Here is a 26,527-nt window from a genome sequence, read left to right as displayed (position 1 = left end):
GTGGACTGGGTTCTTTCTAACTTATGCACACTGTCTCCCCATTGTGTTTGTAACACTTTCTCTGCACTTTTGAACATGAAAGCTACAGTTGATCAGTGACCACTAACAGCATCCACTCAAGACAGAACCATCTGTTCTGGGCTTTTCAAAACTGTGCATCCCCCAGACATTCCACCAGCCACGGGCCTCACCTGTGCCTGACTAGTAAGGTAGGAACCTCAGACAAGTTCCCCACTGAGACTGGCAGAGTCCTAGAGAAAAGCAAAATGTCATTGATTGATATGAGGTCCCCAAGTTAATCCAAATACTAACTGGTTTCAGAATTATGGCAATTTAGAGCTGTCAGGGAGCTTATCAATGACCTAATTGTCAAATGACATTGTTGCTGAAGCGACTCAGGGAGAATTGGTCAAGAGCCAGTGAATGTGGCGTCTGTGAGCCAGACCACAAATTTGAGCTCAGGTGGGCAACTTAACTCCTGCTGGACAACGACTGGGGTTGGGCAGGCCGGGGAAGCTTCAGGACATGGGGGAGACCTGCTCAGAATGAGGTCATATTTAGTAAACAAAAGAAATGTCCTTCTCCTCCAAGACCACTCAATAACAAATCAAATCACTTTCCCAGAAACCTGCTTCTCTGGTCAGATTCTCAAAACTAAGAATTGTCTGTGGCAGGCGAAACTCACACAGCTATGGGTAGATAGACAGGGCCTGGAGGAACAGCCCCTTCCCCATCTCACCCTGAGGAATTAACTAAAGCTCCACCAGCCTTGGAACGGGAAATTGTGCTGTGCAGCACTGTTTCTGCTGGGTGTGCTTCTTTTGATTGTAGACCCATTCTAGAGACCTGGACACAAGAGAGAAGGAGAGGAGTCTGGTGCAAAGAGAAAGAGCTTTGTAGTTGGGCCGGGGTTACATGATTTAGTTAACCCTTGAGACCCTTAACATCTTCATTTGTGCATATAAAAATAATAAGCACCAACACTGGTGCGGGGCTTAAAATGTGCCAGACACTATAAGTGGTTCACATATATCAACTCATTTCATCCTCAGAACCCTCACTATTATTAATTTTCCCCTTCTTCAGATTTTGAGTTTGATTCCAGCAATCGGTCTCCAGTCTCTATTCTTTACCTCTTCAGACCCCATATTACTGGGATGCTATGTTGGAAGAAAGGACCAAGGTGCTGCTCCACAGTCTGGCACATAAACCAACAGAGAACACAGTTGTCATTGCTGCCACTGTTATTATTATCATTTTTCTTGTTCAGTTCTATGAATACTGATGGGAGGTCCAGTATGATCCCAGGGGGATTGATCCTTATAGGCTGACTTTGTTCTCACTGAACCTTTTGGATGTCGGAATGGTGACCATGTCTGCATGCCCAGATCCATCAATTCAAATTTCAGATCCATTGCTTCCCCCTTAAGAGCAGGGCCCCTCCCTTTTGTCAGATACAAGCTTCAAGATTAAGGGGGCTGCCATTGGGTCCTCACTAAGGTTAGGTTCTGAAAGGAATGGAAGCATTTCCTTCTCAACCTCTGCAATTCCAATGAGGAGATTAAAATGTGACACCATTTAAGGACCAGCATGTTGACAGACTGTCTGTGTGACTCAGCCAACTAATCTTCCTGAGCCTGAAGAAAGAATTCTTTTTTTTTTCTTTTGTCCTCCACTCAGGTAGATAATTCATTTCCTTGAAACACGTCATCGGAGTGGAAAAGTTGTTTTTGAGTGGAACCATTCTTGACGTCTCTATTTGACAGTGGTGTTTTCTACGGTGCTACTGTTCATCCTTAATGCAGAGTTGCAGGTCATGTTCTTGGTCTGGCTTCCAATGATAAGATTTCAAAGAAGACAGAAGACTGGGCCTGAGTTACCCCAACTATGACATTTGCAAGAATATAATGGGGTTGAATCGGCAAGATGCTCTTTTCCGTCAAGCAAAAGCACTGAGTTTGGGGAACCTCCCAGGGTTATCTTACACGCTTGGAATAATATGAATCTGAGCATATTTGGTCTGCCATATGTCCTCGGCCATGAAATAAAGGATTGGAGTGAAATAATAGTGATTGAAATTTACATTTTAAATATGAGAGAAAACAGAAGCTGTGACAAGAGGTAAAGAAATGCCATATGTGAACACTAGTTGGTGGCGACGTCCTCCTAATTCTCAAGGGCAGCTACTGAGAGTGGATGGAACGTCAACGCCACATCGACTAGAGTTTGAACCCTGGAGATGGCCTTGCCGTGGGGTCTTGGGCAAGTCTCACAATTGTTTGGAGCCTGAGTCTCCTCACATACTTGAAAACTTCTATCCTGAGACCATCATGAGGCAAGACAATGTGTGTAAAAGACCTCCCATGGAGTAAATAACAAACATGATTTTCCCTTCTTTCTTGGTATTCAGATGGACTCTGGTCTGTTTTTTGGGGAACTGGACTTCGCCTGGGCTTTGTTAATGGTGACCCCCTGCACACACATCTAACTGCAGAGAGCATTATTCGAGGAAACCTCACTTTTGCCTTCCCGCTCCCAGGACATGCAAGTGTCCCAGGACAGTGTCCTCTCACAGTGAGCCCCTCAACTGCTGAGCTGCTGCCTCTACTTTCTCCTTCTGCGGTTTACAAAAAAAAAAAAAAAAAAAAATCAGAAGAACAGAGATTTCCCACTGTATCCTCACAGATAACCAAACAAAGAACAATACTTGTTTTGTTTCCCCTTTTCATCCTCCTTCTTGCCACCCTCCTCCAGCTCATCAGTTTTGCTGGACTGTCCCCCTTCAAAGCTGACGGTGCTGGTGCTCCCAGACAAGGAGCAGGAGAGAACAGAGACGCACATGTGTGTACACATGCGACCACATCACCCAACCTGCAGTGCCCTGTTTCAGCCCCTTCTTCTGAAGCTTTCCTGTCCTCTCCTCATGTGATGAGCTCACACCACGTTCTCCCTGTCCTCCAATCCCTCCCGCTACCCCCTACACCCACCCAATTAACAGTGACCACTCCTTCACCCTCCCCCGTCCTATCCTTCTATCCCCTAGTCATTCTCTTAGGGGAAGGTGTGGATCCCAGCAAACCTGGAAGTAAGAAAGTCAGTGACTGTGCACCCATTTCACAGGTGAGAGTGAGAGTCAAAGAGTTTAAAGGCAGAGGAGGGATAAATAAGGAATTTGGGATAAACAGATACACACTGCTATATATAAGACAGATAAACAACAAGGACGTACTGTATAGCACAGGGATATATTACAAGACATTCAATATCTTGTAATAACCTCTAATGGAAGAGAATCTAAAAAAGAATATTATATATATATATGAATCACCTTCCAAACATTGAAAATCAACTATATTTCAATAAAACTAAGTTAAATTAAAATTAAAAAGAGAAAAGGGTACTCATTCTCTCTTTAAGAAAATTTTGTACACATCTGAAAGGAGAGGGAAGGGGGAGGGGCAGCATACGGGTAGGGGGTTAAGAGATACAAACCATTATGTATAAAATAAGCTGCAAGGATGTATTATACAACATGGGGAATATAGTCAATATTTTATAATAACTATAAATGGAGTATAATCTTTAAAAATTGTGAATCACTCTGTTGTATACCTATACCTTACATGAAATTGTACACCTACAATACTTCAACTTAAAAAAAAGAAACATTTGTTGAATGAGTGTCAAATGAATATGCATAGATATGCAAGTGAATATGCTAGATACTTTGTAGATCCGTACTGTCCAATCTGGTAGCCACTGGCCACAAGTGGCTTTTCAGCCCTTAAAATGGTGCTAGTCTAAATTCAACTGCATGATAAATGTAAAATACATATACCAGATTTAGAAGCCTTTGCTGAAAGAAAGGAATGTAAAAATATCTCATACGTAATTTCTGTATTGATTACAAGTTCAAATGATATTTTAGATGAACTGATTAAATGAAATATAGTATTAAAATTCATTGTATCTGTTTCTTTTTCCTTTAATTAATGTGGCTACTAAAACATTTTAAAATATATAGTTGCCTTGCATTGGTGGCTCCCATAATATTTTTACTGGACAGCAACGCTCCAGCGCACAGGCTGCTGAGCTGATGGGAGGAGGATGCTCTGGATACTTGCCACTTACAGACCTAGACACTTAATGTGATACTTTCTCTGCCTTCTCTCCCAGGCCCAGCAGAACTTAGAGTGACCAAAGTGATTCTCCGGCATCTTTTTCTCCAGAGAAATAAAACCTATAGTTTGATTTATGGAAAGATATCTGTATTAGTCAGGGTTTGCCAGAGAAACAGAACCAATAGGATATACAGATGTTTAAGAGGAGATATATATATATATATATATATATCTGCACAGCAAAGGAAACCATCAACAAAATGAAAAGGCAACCTACTGAATGGAAGAAAATATTTGCAAATCATATATTTAATAAGGGGTTAATATCCAAAATATATAAAGAACTCATACAACTCAATAGCAAAAACAAACAAAAAAATCCAGTTAAAAATGGGCAAAGGATCTAAACAGACATTTTTCCAAAGAAGACATACAGATGTACCAACAGACACATGAAAAAATGCTCAACATCACTAATCATTAGGGAAATGCAAATCAAAACCACAATGAGATACTACCTCACACCTGTTAGAATGGCTATCATCAAAAAGATAAATAACAAGTGTTGGTGAGGATGTGGAGAAAAGGGAACACTTACATACTGCTGGTGGGAATGTTAATTGGTGTAGCCACTATGGAAAACAGTATGGAGGTTTCTTAAAAAATTAAACATAGAACCACCATCTGATCCAGCAATTAGAATTCTGAGTATTTACCCAAGGAAAATGAAAATACTAACTTGAAAAGATATATACACCCCCATGTTCACTGTAGTATTACTTACAATAGTCAAGATATGGAAACAACCTAAGTGTCTATCAATGGATGAATGGGTAAAGAAAATGTATAACATATATATTATATATACACATACATATATATATATATAATATGGAATATTATTCAGCCATATAAAAGAATGAAATCTTGCCATCTGTGAAGCATGAATGGACCTGGAGAGTATTACGCTAAGTGAAATAAGTCAGACAGAGAAAGACAAATATCATATGATTTCTCTTATATGTGGAATCTAAAAACAAACAAACAAACCAAGCTCATAGATGCAGAGAACAGACTGGTGGTTGTCAGAGATGGGGTGGGGATGGGCAAAATAGGTAAAGAGAATCAAAAGGTACAAACTTCCAGTTATAAAATAAGTCATGAGGATGTAGTGTACAGCATGATGACTATCACTAACAATACTGTACTGAATATATGAAAGTTGTTAAGAGAGTAGGACTTAAAAGTTCTCATCACAAGAAGAACAATTTTTTAACTATGCGTGATGACAGATGTTAACTAGACTTGTCGTGGTGATCATTTTGCAATATATACAAATATTGAATCATTATGTTGTACACCTAAAACCAATGTAATATTATATGTCAATTATACAATAGTTGTAAAAAAAGAAGAGATTTATTATGGAAACTGACTCACATGGTTATGGAGGCCGAGAAGTCCTGAAACCTCCTGTCTGCAAAGTGGAGAAGAAGGAAAACTGGTGGGATGATTCAGCCTGGGTCCAAAGGCCTGAAAACCAGGGGAGCCAGAGTCAACAACACCTTCACAGATACGCCCAGAAAAAATGCTTTAGCAGCCATCTGGGCTATCCCATAGCCCAGTCAAGATGGCAAATAAAATTAACCATCACAGCATCCTCCATAATAATGGAAAGACATAAATCTAATGACTGCTTTATAGTCAGTATGCAATCAATGTTAGCTAGCACTGCTTGGGGTTTTATATTTGCAACAATTGTTTATTTTTGGCCTAAGCATCCAGTATATTATAAATTACTCAAGGAAGGGTATCATGCCTTCGTCTTGATTTTTAATTTGCCGAGTCTGGAGGCCCCACACATCCTTTGCCACCTTTACAGGTAAGTGACTGATCAACCAGCAGCCTCCCTCTCCATCATAGTAGCTTCAAGGCAAAGCCAAAGAGAACTGACTCAGCCTTAAAATGTCATATGAATCATGATGTCAGAATGATTTATGTTCACTTTAGGATGCAGTTAATTCTGCTCACCGCAACTGGCTTGCCTTTGCCCTCCTCAGAGTGTGGGATTACATTTATTAACCTGAGAAGGGAACAGGATCTTGAGAACACTTAGTAAACTGTTGGGGTGGGAGGGAGTCTGAGACTCTGCATGAGTCTCCAGCTTCTCTCTGGCACGGAGACCTGGCCAGGAAACTTCCACAGGAAGGTCTTTGGGAACCACAGCATCATTTGGGGATAGGGATGGGCAGGGGCAGGGGGAGATTGACCAAAGAGCTGGTAGTTGTACAAAAGCTGCCTACATTGATCACAGCCCCTCAGAAAGAGACCTACATCCAGCTGAGAAGTTCAATTAAAAGAGAGATTGACTCCTGCACCCACGTACCAGGATCGCTCATATTTTTTGTTCTTTAGTTTTCCCTGCCATGAAACCTCTAATTCCTGACTTCCGGTTTACTGGCTTCCCAGAACTATCCATTCATCTGCCCTCTAGGGAGTGATGAGTCCTTCCTTATTCACAATCATTCAAACAAGGCTGCAACCTTCCGTGCATTTTCTAGGAGAAGCATCTTTTAAATTCATCTCAGAGGATGAGACATTTCTCACTGCCATTTATCAGTGTTGATATCTAAGACTGACTCAGCCAGGTGACCTGGTTCCCTGCAGTAAACAGAAATAAATCTGAAGGCTCACAGTCCTTAAACTGCTACCTCTCTTCCCCAAAACTATGCTCATCCCACACTTAGGTTTCCTGCCATAGTATTAAGAAGTTAAGTGCCCTGGCTCTCAAAAGTCCCTGAATTCTTTCAGATGTAAATGATTTGTTCTCTCAATTTTGAAAGGGCGTGTAAAGGGCTTGGGGCTGCCATAATAAAAGAGGTGTTTTGAAGTGAATATTCCAGATTCTCCCTTAGCAACAGGTCTGCAGTGTTAACTTTATTCCCAAAGGAGGCAGGAACTTCCTAGGATGGTCATTTGACTCAGGAGAATCATCAGGTCAGCCAACATTTTGTATTTTGTCTCTCTACTCTTTCCAAGGTATGAGTTTCAAAAGGCAAACTCCATGAGATTAATTTATTACTAATAAGGCTAAGCTTTCTCCAGGTTTACATTAAGGCTGAACTTTTATGCACCTTTCTTTCCTTAGCCTAAGTGAGAAGTCTTTCAGATAAAACCTAACTAATTGGACCTGGCTGATCTGAACCTCTCCTTAAAACAATAATTCCAATTGTGCAACTTGTTGAAATAACCAAAATTGCTTAAGTAAAATATGCTTACTTTTTGGCCCAGAAATTCCACTTTAAGAAATTTATCTTAGGACATGATAAAAAAAATTAAACATTACATATAAAGATATTAATCTGTATTTATGATGGTAAAAAAAAAATGGAGCCATGCAGAATATCCAATAATAGGACACTGGTTAAAATAAGTAATGAAATAGTAATATGATAAAAATTATGTCACTAAAAAATAATACTTGAGGCTACTGATTTCTAGTTATAATGTGGCAGCTTGTATCCAACGAATAATTCTGCTGAAAACAATTAGAAACGCTGCACAGGTTTTTTTGAAGAACTGGTTTTAACTTCTAGGTTTTGGTCCAGTATAAAAGGAGCTTGGAAGTTGTGACTCTCACCTTCACAACAAGAAAAAATGCTGAACAAACTGAAAATCAACAACTCTTCCTGCATCCATAAGAGAATTGAGGTTACATGGAAAACAGAGTGCCTCAAAATTGGAGAAAGAGAAAGGTGGATACAGAGAATCAGAATTTACTGGAGAAGAATCCCATGAGCAGAAACCTCCATTGGAATCAATACTGGGGCAGGAAATCATAAAATGTAACTGACAAACTGAGGGATAAAAACTCCAGAGAAGGGAGAGCAGTCCTAGGGTGGTCACCAGACTTTTATAAGTTTTATGTCCTGGAGACCTACTAGGTTCTCCCAAGAAAGACCAGAGAAAGGTTTTCTTGTCCTTCTTGCAGGGGAGCAGAAAAATAGCCATTTTGAAATACCCAGAAAGTTTTATGCTTCATAATAAGGTCTGCTCTCAACAGACTATTTTATTAGTCTCTAAGCAACTGAAATTCTCCCAGAGCCTAACCAGCCATGGGGAAAGAACATTCCCAGCTTTAGCCTCTAGCTTTTCACGTGGTAGAAGAGAAATACCCAACTCCGTTCTCCCTCCACCCCCTCAGCTTTCTTGCCTCACCTATGTGTGTGTGTTGGGGGAGGAACAAAACTAAAAGTCACTTGTAACAGTGACAGCCCAAGGGCACATGCTCACTAAAAAACTCAGACCTAGTCATAGGATTATAGAATGCTTCCCCTCCCCAGATTCCTATATAGCAAGATTCCTGTATAACAGGAGGATACAACTAAAGAACTGTACCTCTCAGAGCTTATTTAAGAAGAAGCCTCTAGGGAAAGGTAACAGGACAAAAACAAGGACATTAGAGGAAATTTTATCTTCCAACACCTTCAACTACAGAAAGCAGTCAACACAGACTAACTCCTGGGTAGATAATAAAATCTCACACTAAAATTCTACTTACCTCAATTCCTTTAACCCCATATAGCATATCCAGCTATCAAGAGAAAATTACAAGACATACTAAGAGGCAAAAACACAATTTGAAGAGACAGAGCAAGCATCAGAACCATACTCAGAATTGGGAGTTCGAGATTTGCAGATAATAACTAATATATATAAAATAGATAAACAAGTTCATACTGTATAGCATATGGAACTATATTCAATATCTTATAGTAACTTACGGTGAAAAAATATGAAAATGAATATACATATGTTCATGTATGACTGAAGCATTATACTAGACATCAGAAATTGACACAACACTGTAAACTATACTTCAATAAATAAATAAATATATAGAGAGATATATACACACACATACAAAAAAATCAAGACTCAGATATGGCAGGGATGTTGGAATTAGCAGACTGTGAATGTAAAACAACTATGATTAATATGCTAAGGTTTTCAATAGAAGAAAAGTGGACAACATGCAAGAATGGATGGGTAATGTAAGCACAGAAATGGAAAATCTGAGAGGTTTTTTTGGTATTTATACTGCTTGGTGTTCTCTGAGCTTCTTGAATCTGTGGTTTGGAATCTATCATTAATTTTAGGAAATTCTCAGTTATTATTGCTTCAAATATTTCTTCTGTTTTCTTTCTCTTTCTTCTTCCAATTTCCATCATGCATACATTGCTCTTATGTAACTATCCCACAGTTCTTTAATATTTTGTTTTGTCTTTTTCATTCTTTATTCTCTTTGCATTCCAGTTTGGAGGTTTCTACTGACATTTATTCAAGCTCACTGATTATTTCCTCAGTTGTGTCCAGTCTATTGATGAAACCATAAAAGGCATTTTTCATTTCTGTTACAATGTTTCTGATTTCTAGCATTTCATTTTGATTCTTTCTCAGATTTTCCATTTTTAGCTGAATGGCAATAATAAAAATAAATCAATTTGTGGGATGGAGCTGAGGCAAGGCCTAGAGGGAAATTATAGTTTCAAATGTTTATATTAGAAAATAAAAAGTTTCAAAAATCAATTATCTATGCTTTCACTTTAAAAAGCTAAAAGAATAAAAATAAACTTTAAAAAAGTAAAAATAAATAAATAAATAAAGAGCAAAAGTCAATGAAATGAAAAACAAACAACAGAAATAGGAGCATCTGAGAAACTGTCATACTCTAGAAGATCCTAACAAGACATGACAACTAAACGTCATGTGGTATTCTGGATTGAATCCTGAAACAGAAAATGGACATTAGGTGAAAACCAAGGAAATCTGAATAAAGACTTGGTAATAATAATGTACATATATTGGTTCATTAGTTATGATTAATATACCATAGAAGTCTAAGTTGTTAACAATAGGAGAAACTGGGTGCAGTATATATAGGTATTCTTTGTTATATCCTTGCAACTTTTCTATTAATCTAATACTATCCTCCACAATTCATTTTATGAAACAACAGAAGCCTGGTCCCAAAACCTGAAAAGGACATTACAAAAAAAGAAGATTACAGACCAATACTATTTGTGATATATATATATAAGAAGGATAATAGAAATTGACAAAGTACAATTTATCACAGAAATGCAAGACTGGTTCAACAATGAAAAATCAGTCTACTTAATGCACTACATTAACAGAATAAAGGAGAAAATCATACGGTCATCTCAATTGGTCCAGAAAAAGTATCTAACAAATCCAACATTCATTTCTAATAAAAACTCTCAGCAAACTAGGAATAGAAGGCATTTTTCTCATTCTGTTAAAAAAGCATCTAGGAAAAGCCCATAGCAACGCCATACTTACTGGTGAAATAGTAAATGCCCCTCTAAAGATTGGAAATAAGTTCAGGGTAAATTTTAAAATCCATGAGCTATTTGTATTTTTTAAAAGTATCTGTATACACAAAATAAGTTTCAGTGTAACATTTATTGAGGACTCACTAGATGCAAAACGGCTGCCAGGTGTTGGGGTTTTTTAATGGTAAAAAGCAGTCCATCTGTCAAAGAATTTTTAAATAAATTTAAAAATAAGATAGATACTCACTAAAAGTAACCAAAGTCAATTTAGTATGTGTCAGAGGGCCACATGAAGCAACAGATAATAAGTAACTCAGGCTTTCAGAGTCCACATTTTGTAGGGAACGAACTGACATATTAAGTAGTTTAAATTCTATTTTATAGGCTATGGGGCTTTCTCAGATCCTGTTTTAGGTCTTTGAGCAGAAAAATAATGTAATAAAGATTCTACAAACCACATCATCAAAAGCACATTTTGATGTCGAGGGCTCTGTTCTTTTACTATTATTTCATTACAAAACAACTGATGATCAGAGAGGTTAACTGATTTTCTCAAAGCCACAGAGCAAATAAATAGGAAAGAAGCATGGGAAGTTAGAGTGAAGATGTAACAGAATCCAGATTTCCTTCAACTATAGGATTTCTATTGTCCCAACTGTCAGTCAGGCATCTTAAAGAGTAGAAAACTGGGAAAATGAGTCACTTTTTGTTTTTGACAGCTCAGTATGCCAGAAATATCTAGTACTCAAAGTCTGTGTTCAGACAATGATAACCAGGGAAGTATGAAAAAACTGGAGGAAGCGGGGAAAGAGTTAAAATTGGCCACAAGGAACAGATGGTCTTCTCTACTGCATTCCCAGCTTCCTTTCTCTCTTTCCTACACCCACTTGCCCACCATCCAAGTGCACGCGCACTCACACACACACACACAGTGAGCTCCTTGTTGATGCCATTCATACTGACAGCTAATCCACTGATAGAGAAATCTGTCTTCTTCCCATTTTCAGTGGATAATTGGAAGGCCATCCCCAGGCATAAGCATAAGCAGGTGCAGAAATTAATAATTATCTGAGTAAAAACAGATGAGATGCTGATAACAAGCTGATGATAACGAGCAGTGATAAAAAGAAGGCTTTCAAGGCTCTCACTAGACAGACTCCAGAACCATGACATTCATTCTAAAAGGCAAATCCTACCATCCTCAGGAGATTGGGGTCAGATCAATCCAGGAAACAAAGTGCCTGATTCTTAACAAGCACTCAATGATTGTCCCTACTGCTCTCAATACAGCAGAGAAGGCATGACAGACTGGACAAGTTTGGGGTCAATCTACCTAGAAGGCAGAATCTTAGTCCCAGAGGAAAATGATCAAAGGGTCCTTTATGGTGACCCAACCACCCAGTTTTGTCTCGGATTGTACCAATTTTAGCAATGAAAGTTCCATGTCCAAAGAAATCGTTCAGTCCCAGAAACCAGGACAGTTGGGTCATCCTTGCTTGGGAAGGCTCTTTAACACTAAGAACTGGAGGTCAAGATATCAGATGGTAGACCATATGCTGCCAAGCCCCAAAGCCCCAGAAACTGTCCACCTACATGAGTAGGGAAAGCATAGATGCCACATCTCTCCTCTGGAGCCCACTGCAATGGGAGTGAGCTCAGGCAGAACAGTTCCTGGAGTACCCAGTGATGGGTTTTTTTCCTTCCAGTAGTTCCCAAAGTCTTTTCAGCTGTTTTCTCCCTCACCCTCCTCCCCAGCTCTTCTGATCCATTTCTTCAGGAAAAGGATATGACAGAGTGGAACACAAGGAAGTAAGGTTTTCCTGGTTTGGGTTTCCAAAAGCTGACACCCTTGAGGGAAAGGAGAGCATGGCCCTTTACCCCGCCTCTTGGTGGGTCTCAGGGAGGCTGCAAGATACCAGAGAGAAAATGACTATGTATGTAGGTTACCCAGACTAACAAGAGCAGATACAGCCTGATAGAGACTCCCATGCCCTCAAACAGCACACAAGTAGAGCCACCAAAGTGAAATGGCTATGGTGATAGGGACAATCTTCATGAATTGATGACAAAGAGCCAGACAAGGAAACAGATACCCAACAGGACACCTACACAGACAGAAGACACTAAGGACCACCGTCCTGCTCTACCAACTTATATGGTGCCTAGAATACCATATAAGTTCCTGGAATACCATATAAGGATGAACAATTCTTTGTTTTTTTGTTTGCTCCTTTTCAGTTATATATATAAATATATATATATTTCAGATTCTTCTCCATGATAGGTTATAACAAGATATTGAATACAGTTCCCTGTGCCATACAGTAGGTCCTTGTTGTTTATTTTACATACAGTAATATCTGTTAATTCCAAATTCCTAATTTATCCCTTCCTCCGCCTTCCCTTTTGGTAAGCATAAGTTTGTTTTCTATGTCTGTGAGTCTGTTTCTGTTTTGTATATAGATTCATTTGTATTATTTTTTAGATTCCACATACAAGTGATACAATATTTGTCTTTCTCTGTCTGACTTACTTCACTTAGTCTGATAATCTCTAGTCCATCCATGTTGCTGCAAATGACAATATTTAATTCTTATTTTATGGTTGAGTAATATTCCACTGTATGTATGTATGTGTATGTGTGTATATTTATATGTATATATATATATATATATGTGTGTGTGTGTGTGTATATATATATATATATATATATATATACACATAGATAACATCTTCTTAAATCAACTGTCTGTTGTGATGGGCACTTGGGTTGTTTCCATATCTAGACTATTGTAAATAGTGCTGCTGCGAACATTGGGGTGCATATATCTTTTCAAATTAGAGTTTTCTTCTTTTTGGATATATTCCCAGGAGTGGGATTACTGAATCTTAAGGTAGCAGTAAGAGCAACTCTTAAATGGACTAAAATTCAGTTTCTGCCACTCTGTCACAATGGAGATCTGTAATGGTTGAGTTATAGAAAAAGAAAGTTGCATTCTTCACACATCTCAGTCTATACCTACTACCAAAATCCCACAGCGGAAAGAACACAGGATTTAAAGTCTGAGACCTGGCTCTAAATCCTGACTCTACCACTTCAAAGCTGTGTTAATTATTGGAAAGTTCTTCCTCACATCTCACAGGACTTCTCTGCTTCATTTTCTTTTCCATAAAGAGGAAGAACAGCTGATATCAATCCCCTGCCAACAGCTGTTAAGTCCTCCCCCAACCTTCTGAGGATCACACAATGCTGCTCTTTAAAACCCATCCATCACAACCCCAGCCTGCATTCAAGGATGACAGGTTGAATCCTGATCTGAAACTTGACCAAGAGTCCCCTTTTCACAGCAGGGGACGCAATTCTTACCCTAGAGAGCAGTTTCTGGGCTCACAGCCCACCTCCTTGTTGCCTGCCCCTGTGCCCTTGAACTGTAAACATCTTTGAGCTCCCCCAGACCCAGTGTTGCCCCTCTGCCGAGCTCCACTAGTGACAAAATGACAGGATCACTTTCATCCAGGTTTGCCCTCCAGGCAAGTATCTACCCACCTGTGATGCTGTAGCCTCAATTCAGATTTCCTAAGAGAGGTTCCAGAGCACCAATTCTGCTGGGATTATGTAAAAATGAGCTGGGACCCTACATGGTCAAACAGGTTTGGGAAATTCTGGAAAAAGTCAAGTCACAGGGATTTTTTTTTACCACAGGACTTTCCAGAGCCTTGAAAAGGCTCCTGTGTACTCCAACTTTTCAAAGGGGAGACTATGGAAGACAGTGTTTCTCCAGCTTATATAACCCAACTGACAAGGAGCCTGTGCTGTCCAGACGACTATGGACAGGCTGTGCTCCCCTCATAGTGGTCAAATCTACTGCTTCCCCTTGATTTACTATGGTAGCTAGCGTATCCTCAGAGAATGGGGTTGCATAAGACTCTTTCCTCTCAAAGAGCACCAACTACTACTATCCAAGATGCTTTTCTGGGGGTCATCAGAGTCCTGAATAAGGCTCAGGATATCTGTTTTGGGGTGATGGCAAAAGCTGACACTAATTGAGCACCTACTACGTTCCACCGTCTACAGCCATGATTGACGATGTTGGCTGCACATTGTAATGACCCGTACGAGTTTTCTAGGGCTGCTGTAACAAAGTACCACATACTGGATGGCTAAAAACAGAAATGTATTCTCTCACAGTTCTGGAGGCTAGAAGTCTGAAATCAGTGTTTTTCTGGAAGGCTCTGAGTGAGAATCTATTCCATGCCTTCCCCCTAGCTTCTGGTGGTTGTTGGTAATCCTTGGCCTTCCTTGGCTTCTATAGTGCATCACTCCAACTCTACGTCCTTGGCTACGTGGCATTGCCCCTGTGTGTCAGGTGTGATGACTGTAGCCACTGAGGGTCAGAGATCAGCGAGGGAACAAACCAGGGAACAAGCCAGGGAACAAGGCCCAGGTTACACCAGCCACACTCAAGGTATAATGCCTGAAGCAGGTAGAGAGGCAGTGACTTGAGAACACAGCCCCCTTAACCAAGGACCCGGCTCCTCCCCTCCCCCATGAGGTCCTATAAGCCACAGCCCCTCCCCCATACACCGGATGCCTCCTTACACCAGATGTGGTTTTAGGAAGAGAGGCAGCAGGAGGATGCAGGCAATCTAAGATTCAAAGCATTTTTTTCCTAGAAAGGCTGAGCATTCCTTGAAGGCTCTATTTAAATGCTCAAATCAGACATTCACTCAAACCAAATTAGACATTTAGTTATTTTTTCCCCACTGTGGGGTGGGGAGGGAGGGAATCATGAATTAAATGAAAACAGCTATAAACAAAATTCAGAAATTATATTTCCTCTTCACATCCAAGCTGCAGTGAGAGTTAAATTTTTCAAAGCCATTACACCAGCATGCCCTTGCTTAAGTTGCCAACAGCTCTGGATTAATTTCTGAATCTGCAAAATACTCATATAACGAGGATGGAAATTCTCCCCCTAACTACAGAGAAGTGAGTAACTGAGCAATGGGTCACTGATTTATCGTACCAGCTGTATGTAAATTAAATTTTAAAACTCAAATTGATTTCATTTCCAGTCACTAAATATCCAGGTGGCATACTGCATTCATTAGAATTGACGTGGAGGTTAATAATTTCGCCCTCTAACCTCTACCTCTTCCAAATCGAATGCCTTGCTATTCTTGCTGGTGACATGGTGGGGGGGGGGAGGGTTGGGGGAGTGTGGGAGTGGATCAGGAAGTGGGGGCCTGATGAATCATCCAGAGATGAACAGTTCACAGCATCCTCTGCTCACGCCCAAGCAGGGTATCTTATGCTGGTGGCCAGCAGCAGGTGCATCGGAGGGATATAGCTGGGCAGGCAGTAATCGATGGAACCTCATCACTGCACAGGGGCCCTCTCTCTCCCCAGCACCCAGTGAACTCCCAAGGCAGTCACCTTGGGAAAGAGCCAACAGCTGCCCATCCCCCAGAAGCTTAGGCAGAACAAAGCCCCAGCTACAGGCTCGTGCAGGATGGGGTTGGTAGCATTGCCATTGAGTTGGGTAAAATTGGGCACCAATGATCTGAAGCCCTGCTGACTTCAGATCTTTGGTAGACAGATGGATCTCTGGCTTATTAAATTCCGAGGGAAAAAAAAATCATCAGACCTCTGATCAGAAAGTGCCTAGTATATCAGACTCCAGCTCTAAGTTGTCACCCAGATGCTCTTCTAAACAGAACATACGGGGTTAACTGCACTTTCTTTTTTAGTTTCTCTGCAGACGGAGCTGTGTTTGGCAAGTGGTTTGAAGGTGAGGTTTCGGAAACCATTTGTGAAAATTAGGTGAGAAAACATCTCCTTCCTTCATCAGCTGCCAGGTGCTGTCGAATCCTCTTCCAAATGTGCTCTTTTGGACTAAGTACCAAACATTTGACTGAAATCTCCTAATTCCAAAGACCCCAACTACTTTGCAGATCCCTGCCTGGATCTAGATGCAAACACTGCTGGTGATGGGCCCAGCAATACAGCAGCTCCAGGGATGCAGCCTATTTCACAGCCCCCACTTAGCTCGGGTGCTGAATGTTCACCATAACAGTTTCAAGAACCCCAGGATATACATTTCCCTTGAAACAGGGGTCAGAATCCCAAGTTCGTCCAAGTTCTCACAGTATTGAGGAGGTCTCTGTGACTTGGTGAATTCAATTTAGTGTGTAAATACCTGTGTTGGAGTTTCTGCTCAGCCTGTTTCTAACTATACTACCCTGGATAAGTCGCTTCTCTGAGTCTTAATATAAGAATCATGTGAACACCCAACAGGGCCCCATTCAATGAACGATGTGTCCAGAACTACAGGAGGAGCTGAGGGGTCAAAGTGTAAAGGATACCTAGCACCAAGCTCTGGCTCGCTGGCCAGACTCTCCTGCCTCTAGCTGGGTACCCTTGGATAAGTTTCTCCACCTTAAATTCAATAACCCAGGCAGGCTCTGAAGTCAGACTAATCTGGATAAATTTCAACTGTGCCATTTGCTATCAACTTGGGGTAAGTTATTGGCCTTTCCTTATCGGTTAAAAAAAAATAATCACAATAGTAGTTTCACAAGGTTTTGATGAATATTAAATGGTAATATGTATATATATCCCTTGGCACACTACCTGGAATCAAGGACTCAGTTCAGGTGGTTGTATTATTGTTGTCGTTGTTTTTAGTTAAATGCAGGTAGGGTGGAGAGTATAGCTCACTGGTAGAGTGCATGCTTAGCACACACAAGGTCCCAGGCTCAATCCCCAGTACCTCCATTAACAAAAAAAAAAAAAGAAGAAGAAGAAGAATCAAGTAAATAAAAAGGAGTTTATGATGAGGAGAATAGTTAACTGGCACCATTAACAGTGGATGCTAAGTAATTATTTTCTTTCATCAACAAGAAACTTCAAGGAGCAAGGACTACAACTCTTACAGAGAGAATTAAAATAAAATGTAGTAAGTACAAGCATAGGCCCAAGAAAGTGCTATGTGACACAAAGAAAGACTGATTCTTTCTGGGAGAGACTAAAAGGCTTCAAGAAGGAGGTGACACTGTACTGAGGAGGAGTCAGACCAGGATCACAGAGAGTGTAACAGAGAAAAACTTTTTCCTCTACCCTCTTATGTTTAGTAACTGAGGCTTGTGAATTAAAGTAACAAAAAACAGATTAACAAGAGAAAAGGTTTATTTCATGTGTCCATGGAGGGGGCCTCAAAGAAAAAAAGTGAAACCCCAAGAAGCAGTTAGGCCTGTGAGCTTATATACCCTTTTAACAAAGGGCAGAAAATTGTGGAGAAATGACAAAACAAAGAAAAAGAGGTTTGATCTTAGGGACAGTAAATTGTGGGAAAGTAAATACATGGGGGAAACTAACCAAAGATGAGAATTATTTAGTAAGGTTTATAAGTAAGATTCAAGTCTGCATAACAAACCTTAGTAAATCTTACTAAAATCTTAATTAAATATTAAAAATGAAATTTAAATCTCACTTATCTTTAGTAATAAGAGTCTAGTTGTCTCTGAGTTGTTCTCTTCTTCCTGGTGTGGGGGAGGGGGGGACAGCTTCAGAAAGGGAAACATATGCCCTGCTTATAGGCAGAAAGGGGGAGAGCACAGAATTCCTTCTATACTCCCTGTTTCTTTATTGTCTTATTAGCTCAAAATAATCTGATGCCAAAGTGGCTTATTTTCGGGTGGCATATTCTGATCCTCTCAAGAGCAAGGTCATTTCAGACAAGTGAAGAGTTTAAGCAAAGGCTTGGAGCTTGAGTTGTGTGTAGCATGGATGGGGAAGAATGAAAAATTTGATATGCTTAGAATCCCAGGCACAAGGGTGGACGATTCGAGGGAGAATCATTTCTAGAAGAGAAGTTAAAAAGGCAGAAATAGAATGGCATCAAATTGCCATGGGCTTTGTTCTCACGCTGAGAGTGTAGGCTTCACCGTTGAGCCAGTGTTTCTCAAGATGGGGTCCACAGATTGTCTACATTAGAACAACCTAGAATGTTAGAGAAGCAGGTCTCTGAGCTCCACCCTGAACTTACTGAATCATAATCTCTGGGAGGGATGCCCCGGGGATCTGCATATTTCACAAGTGATGCACACTGAAGTTTGAGGACCATTGCTATAGAAAATGGGACCCTTTAGAAGTTGAAGACTGCTGAAGTAACTTATAGTAAAACCTGTGATTTAGAAATAGACAGCTATGTGGACAATGTCTTGGATGGGGTAAGGCCTGAATGCAGGAAAGAAAGCAAGCCCACAGGACCCAAACTGAACTACAGGAGAGGTACTGAGGGCCTCAGACCAAAATACGAGGCACCCTGTGAGGAGGAGATGGTGGGCTAAGGGGATGAGTCATGGTGACTTTTAGACCTTTCTGAAGAATGTGAAAGAGCGAATGAATATAGTTAGACATCAAACAGGAATGCATAATCAGTGGCCAGATTGGCAAGGGCAGTGAAGAACTCTTGCTACAACCACTGCTTTCTGGGAAGTTACATATGGGCAGGTGACACAAACATTATCTTCTTTTGAGAAACGGAAGCAGCCAATGGCTGTAAGTGACACAGCTCCACTTTCCTTATCTGACCAACGAAGAGTCCATCAGAAATCCCACCAGCAGACCTGTCAGACTGAACCACAAAGGGAAACTGATGTGCCCCTCAGTGTATGAAGGAGAGCAGAACAGAAAAAGCCAATTTTGCCCAATAATCTATGTATTATTCCTGACCCCAAGAACAGACAGGCTTTAGAATTTTTTTAATTAGGAAAAAATTGGACATTGGGGGAAAAAAATGAAGAAAAATAAGGATACTCTTTCTGAGATAAGGTAGTCGAGGCCAAAGCTAAAGAGGGCAGAACTTTGAGATATAGCAGCTTTTCCCTAGTTCTGCCTCCATTCTTCCTGAACTCTCCTCACCACTTTTTCCAGCCACCCGGGCTATGCTATGCGCCTGTGTTTCATTAGAATATGAATGAGAAGCCCTTTGGGAGAATTTTATGCTGTCGTGGCAACAGTAACCATGGCAACCGTTAATTAATTGGATGCTGATGAAGTGGAGGAAGAAAAAAAGCCAACCAGAACGGATACCACTGTAGAGGAAGTCATGGTGTGTAGTAATTATATGAATTTCATTCAGCAAAGGCATGTAGCAGGTCAGAAATGCAAATATCTCCTCCACAGCCGCCACCTACTCAGATCAGACACATGTGAATGAGTGGCCGAGGCCTTGACAATTCAAAAAAAAAACAAAAAAAAAATCCCACATCTGGCTGCCCCAGCCTGGGCAGATTTCCCAGGGAGATAAACTCATTCTAATACAGGAGTTGGTTGGTTCTACTGAGAGTGGCCACAATCAGCAGCTGTAATCCATGACCATTGTTGCCCTCATGCCCCCTTATAGCAAATGGTACCAACCAGGAAGGAAAATAATGACATATGACCCTGCAGAGCTGTTCAGCTAAGAAGTATCTTCTGATGGAGGGGAGAGGAAGTTTGGATGGTCACCACCATCTCGAGACGGCACCGTGGTTCCTACACACACACAGATGGCTCACAGTTCAAAAAGAATACCAGTCTGGGGGGGGGGGGGTGGAGAGGACGATCAAAATAGAAGCAGTCCCGAAAGAGACCCTCACAAGTCAGCTTTCTCCGCAGAAAGCAAAATGGGGGTGGAGGGGAGCAGGGCGGGGCAGCAACAGCTTAGGTATTTTCTCCAGTAATATTCTCCAACCCTCAAGTCTTTTTCCTCAATTATCCAAATTATATTCAGACCCTAGGGATTTGGGGATTTGATTTTCTCGTATGCTTTCTAGAATTTTCCATCCCATTTGCCTGCTGAGGCTGAGCCAGAGGAAGTAGTTAGGAAATGCTGAACACAGCTAAGAAGCCCTCCCACCACACCCCTCCTTCCTCGCTCTTACCAAGAAACCTCAGCAAACAGTGTCCCAAGGCAGTGATCTTTGTACATTCAGGCAAGCTCAGATCCCTGACTCCAGACTCTGCTGGGCTTTTTACAACCCTTCCCTACGACCAGAATCTACAAGTTTTGTAAGTGTTTGGAGTGTTTGGAAATGGGATTCTGAAAGCAACTCACAAAGCCACAGATTCAGCCACAAACTGGTATAGTGGACATGGAACCCCCCACCTCAGAGAGCAGTGTCATTTCCATGTCTTGACAATAATTTGAAAGACCCACACCATTCTCACAATCAGGTCAGGCTCAAAAAGTGCAACCCACTTTTGTGTTTATTCATATCATTGTTATTATTATCCAAAAGCACTTATGATGTGGAACACTGGACTAGCGGCCACCCAGATGTGTACCTTACTTCTGCCTTCAAAAGTCTGACAGAGACCAAAATGACCTAATTCACAAACACATTCTTTCATAAAGGTGTTTTCAAGGGGAAAAAAAAAAGACATCTATGTAAGCTGAAATTGTAAGCCACAAAAGTACATTCAAATGCCCTTCCTGTTATCAGCCACTCCATCACACTATGTACAAAGCTAATATTTTCAATCTGAGCCGAGAACAAAGCACACATATGGTCACCTAAAGAAAAGGCACCTTTTCATTTACTCAGGCCGCCATTCCAAGGGAGTAAATCTCCCCTTTTTTCCAGGGAGCCAATTACTGTTTTTGCTGATAGAACCAAAGACAGGCTGGAGGAAGGGAGAAAGAAGAAAGGCATGCTGGATTCGATGATCTGCTCCCAATAATAATCCATGCCATCTGGTCTGACTTTCCTGCCTTTCTGACAAATACTCAAAGCACCTAGGAGAAGGAGCACAAAAACCAGATTCCTCTGTGATAATACACATAATATCTGTAATTTGTGGCTTAAATGATTAACTGAAAAAGTCAATTCAGCCTGTGATAAAGGAAACCATAAATGCCCCCTTGACCTCTGGAATATTTTAAATTGCTGTGAAGATTACCTCACTCTTGTTTCAGAAATCATTAAGGGTTCACCATACACTTTGCAGAATGTCAGGGTTTCTAAGTGGCCATAAAAACTCCAGTAGATTCAGGAAAGGGATTGAATTGGAACATGAGTCAATGTGGTTGCAGGCATCCCTGCTCCATCAGCTCGGAAACCATTTCACAAAATATTCAGAACTGAAGGACAATGCGCCCCAGGTTTTCGGAGTAAAAGATTTCATTTCCCTTAAAACTGAAGCCATTTATATAGGATGTGTTCAAAAGAGGGCACCTTGTAGAAGCTTTCCTTTGATTAATATCACTGTGATTAATTCAGATCGAACCACTTTTGCATGTCGGAAAATGGCCAAGTGGCCCTATTAATTTGTAATGATCGTGGAATGGTTTAAGTGTCTGTACCAATTTATAGCATCCCCAGGTCAGTACATTTATGGTAGGTCAGAGGGAAACTGATTTCTTTCACTTCCTCCCAGTCAAGTGCAAATATCCACAAAGACACCAAGAATAGGAATAAACATGGGCTGATGGGTTTTAGTTTTTGTTGCAGTCTTTTTTAATTTTAAAATTACTTTAAAATATATTGCATACATGCTATCATATATACGTCATATATTGATAAATGCGATCAAAAAATCAAGGTTCTATTCCATAGGAAATACAGCACCCTAAAGCAATATATTTCTTCTGAATCTATGCATTCAACATTTTTTAGTTGAATTTTTAGCTTTTACCCTAGATGAGTCCGAAGACCCAAATTTGAATCTTGGCCCTACCACTCCCTCCGAACTCATACAAGACATTTCACCAAATTAAGTTTCAGTTTCTATAACTCTTAACGGGGTACAATTCTTAGACCATTCATGTGGTGTTAGAAATTCAAATGAGATCATATACGGATGAGATTATATATATATATATACACACACACACACATTCAAATATCCACCCACTCACATATGTGTATACACATACACATCTATATATACACACACACACTGACACATATGTGCAGGGGTACTATGTAAATTTGGGGGCTGAGCCCTGCACAGGTAAAGCACAGTTCCTGCCTTCAAGGAGCTTCAAGAGCTAGTGTGATTGTTCCTTTGTTTACTGTTTTTCTTGCCTACTGCTCTGTGAATGGCAACCTATTAACCTATCCTTAAAAGACAAATTGCTCTCCTCTAAGGCTGAATGCTGGCCTGATTATGGAATCGCTATGGAGAATTCTGGGAGACAAGGATCCTCTCAAGTTCAGTCTTATCTTTTTTCTGAAACTCTCATTCCACACCATCAAGCATTAGGTTCTGCGTTATTCCTTTTCCCTACACATCTCCAAGATGGTCCTCTTTTGCCCATGCATAAAAATACTCCCTCCTCTGAAATCCCTGCTTCCCAGTTTTATCACCTTTGATCCTTTCTTGGACCCTCTTCACAGAGTACCTGGTCACGACCTCTGATTCAGCTGAGAACGTTAATATCTGTTTCCTGGTCTCTCTCTCTCCTGTTCCATTCCTGTTATCATCCTGCAGTCTCAGTGTCCAAGAGAACGACCCTAGCTAACAGTCTGGCTGCAAATTTCCTCGACCTCTTGAATTAGTGAGATTCGCCCACTCTCACCCATTCTCACAGCCTGGACCCTGGACCTTCTCATCAAGGGAAAACAAAGGCCAACAGGTCTGTATCTGCCCCAAACCACCATGCCTTCCAGCCAGCTTCTTCCCCCAAGTCTGGTCTTCCTTCTTGTTCCTACATCCCATCAAGACCTTCAGTTCTAACTCTTATCCTTTCTACCTGTCCGCCACCTCTGTTCCTATTTCTCATCCTTTCTTATCCAGCCTATTTTCCATAAAGCATCTCTTCAACTCCTTTTGCCAAAAGGCTCAACTCACTTGGACTGGTCTATGCCCTACACTCAGCTGTTGAGTAACCCTGCAGGACAGCACGTCGGAGTGTAAGCTGATGTCCTCCCACAGCACCCGAGTCCCACATGACACTCACCAATATTACCTTCCGCAATCACCTCTCTCTCCCACCCTCGACAGGAGCTATTGCAAACCTTCACCACTCTTTACAGACCCCAACTTGACCCATGTCCATCTCACCGTGCAAATTAACTAGCATTTTCTCCAAGAAAACAGAAGCTATCAACAGACAACTCCTTCAACACACACCTAGCCACGCAGCACTCACCTGTATCTATATTAATTCTCAGATTTCTTCCTAAATCTAAGGGGGAAATGTGTTTTTTAACTTAAAGCCTCTTGTTATATGGGAACTTACCCTATAAATTAATTCTAATCTTGCCTATCTTTTGAACCTCTACTTCTTGATCATATTCCTCCAAAAGAAGCCCTCCGTTGACCTAGTTCCCTTCTCGCTATCCCATCTCTCCCACCTGAACAGCCAAACCCTTCAAATGAATAGTGTGCACTTTCTGTCTGCATTTTCTTTTTCCCTAATTATTCTTCGTTCAGCCATTAAAATGGATCATCAGTTGAGTGTGTTTATCTACCTGGGATTGAAATTTCTAGGTCAGAGTTCAGCACTTTTTCAGTTTTAACTGCTATCCAACATGGTTTCCAAATTACCAGTTTACCCTCCCATGAACAGTGCATGAGAGAACTAGTTGCTCTACAGCCTCACCAATTCTGATATTTTTTATCTTTTCATTTTAGCCATTTTGGTATATGTGTACTAGTATTTAATTGTGGTTTTAGCCAGCATTTCCCTGATGACTAATAACATTCTTCATGGTGTCTTTTGCTGAACAGAAATTCTTAATTTTAATATAATCCAATTTTTAAATTCATATTTTTAAAATAGGCATTCCTTTTTCTTTTGTATCCTGTTTTTTTTTTTTTCTTTAAATCATTGCCTACTCCCAGGTCATGAAAGTTAACTACATTCTAAAAGCTGTATAATCATTCACAATTAGATCTGCAATCCATCTGGAATTGATTTGTATGTATAGTGTAAGATAGGATATTATTCAATTTTGAATCCATAGTAACTAATAAAGAATTCAGTTAATCCTTAATAAATATTGCCAAAATCAGTTAATGAGATAGCATTTCAGAGATATGGAAAGGAAAAGCAAATTTTGGGCCAGGACTATGTGGCATCACATACCCTTCTGAGAATACCTTGTGTTCTGGGTTTCCTCAACCCCAGTCACTGCCCACCTTGCTACATGGTCATCTTCTAACAGTTGAGCCAACTTCCCCAATCCTTAATCTTTAACCAGAAGCCAAAACCTCAGAATTTTTGTTTTGACCATTATGATTTTTAAAAGTGTCATCTTGGGGAAAATATAGCCACTTCACATTCCAACATACACGTCTGGAGACTAAAAAGCTTCCAGAAATCTAAAACCATCTTCAGTCACAAAAAAAAAACATACTGCATAGATAGTAAAATGCTACTTCAAATCTTTTTAAAATACAGCATTTTTATCAAAACAAAGATGATAAAGTACCATAAATAGAAAGCTAACTGATTTTCACTTTCTGGAGGCCCCCTTTAAAAATGCCAAGAGAAATATATGACTATATTTCATGTTCCAGGACTAGAAAAGAAATTCAACAGCCACCGTGGGTTGAGCTGCTCTAATATTAACATGTCCTCATTTTATTCCCTGCAGGTCCCAAGTGTTTCCACAGATTCATATTTCTCTCTAAGACTGAAACATGTTAAAATTCAACATAAAAGGTGACAAGATAAGAAAAGGAGTGTGATAAAATCTTAGGCTTGATCCAAAAAGGAATGGAAAACCACATTCAGGCCTAATAAAGAAGATGCAATGGCCAGATCAATGGCAGAGAAAGTTATTTGGTGACAGAGGCTGATTAGAAAACAGTGAGTTCCTGATCTAAGGCAGTGACCTAAGAAACAGAAGAAAGGGCCATGGGACCGCAGAGTTTAAGAAGAATCTGCCTTTAACACTGATTCCATGTACAAAATAAAGGACAGAGAAAGGCAAACATTACTGAAGGCTCCCTGTCTTGAGGCTGTTGGAGAGTGGTAGCCCCACCCACTGGAGAAGCCCCAGGGCCCAGGTGAGAGCCAGGAGGAAGATGAGTTGCTGACAGCAGGTCAGGCACGTGGAGGGCTCTGCGAGGCAGATACACATGCAACCAGGTCAGCTGAGTCAACCTAGAGATGGAGAGCTTCCTTGAGAGCCAAGGGAACCAAGATCCAGCACAGGGTCCTGCTGTACCCAGAACAGAGGGCATAGAATGGGACTCCAGTATTGCATGCCATTGCTGCTCTCCTACTGGTAACCCAAGCATCTGACCAGGTGACTAAAGGACTTAGATGGCAAGGAAAACTGACTTGAGTAGCCTGATCAATGTGTATTGAGGACTTCTCACAGGCAGGTGGGTCAACAAACTGAGCACTGTGATTTATCAAATTATCGCAAACTCTTCAACAGTTGGAAGGTGTGAATTCAGGTTCAAACTTGGTCCCTTATTAGTTGGTAGGACTTTCATCAAGTTACTTATTTCTTTAAACCTAAGTTTTCTCATTGGTAAAAATGAGCACACCTGGATTAAATATCTGAACTCTCTCAAGCCCTGAAACTCTGTGGCATTCTCTCCCAGTTACCTCCCAGTGGAGCTCAAGCTAATCAGTTCACACCATCATTCATCATTTCTCTGTCTGAGAGTTTATTTCCCTAATCAGATTCAGATATTTCAGCCTGTCTCTGTCTCTTACTTCCAATCCAATAAAACTGGTATAGATTTGTTTTGTATTTCATTTAATGCCATTATTCATTCTAACAGTCACTGCCTAACCATTTCCTTACCTATAGCATAATCAGCTATTAAAGAGCTATAATGGCATGGCTTTCGAATTTGTATCCTCTTTTTCTGAGGTAGATTAATTTTAAACTGATTAAAATATCTCAGAATTTCAAATACAATTTTAAAATGCAACAGATTTCCAAGACTCCCTCATGACTACGCCTTGCCAAGGGGGTTGCCAACTCTTGCTGACTGCCAAGGAAGACAAATAAATAATCCCAATAGTGGTTTTGAAATGAGAAACAGATGCCCAGTTATTAGTATGGCAATGCCACCCTCATTCATTCATTGGC

Source organism: Camelus ferus, chromosome 26, assembly GCF_009834535.1.
Source record: "Camelus ferus isolate YT-003-E chromosome 26, BCGSAC_Cfer_1.0, whole genome shotgun sequence".
In the NCBI taxonomy this organism is placed as follows: Eukaryota; Metazoa; Chordata; class Mammalia; order Artiodactyla; family Camelidae; genus Camelus; species Camelus ferus.
Note: the sequence above shows the minus strand (reverse complement) of the source record.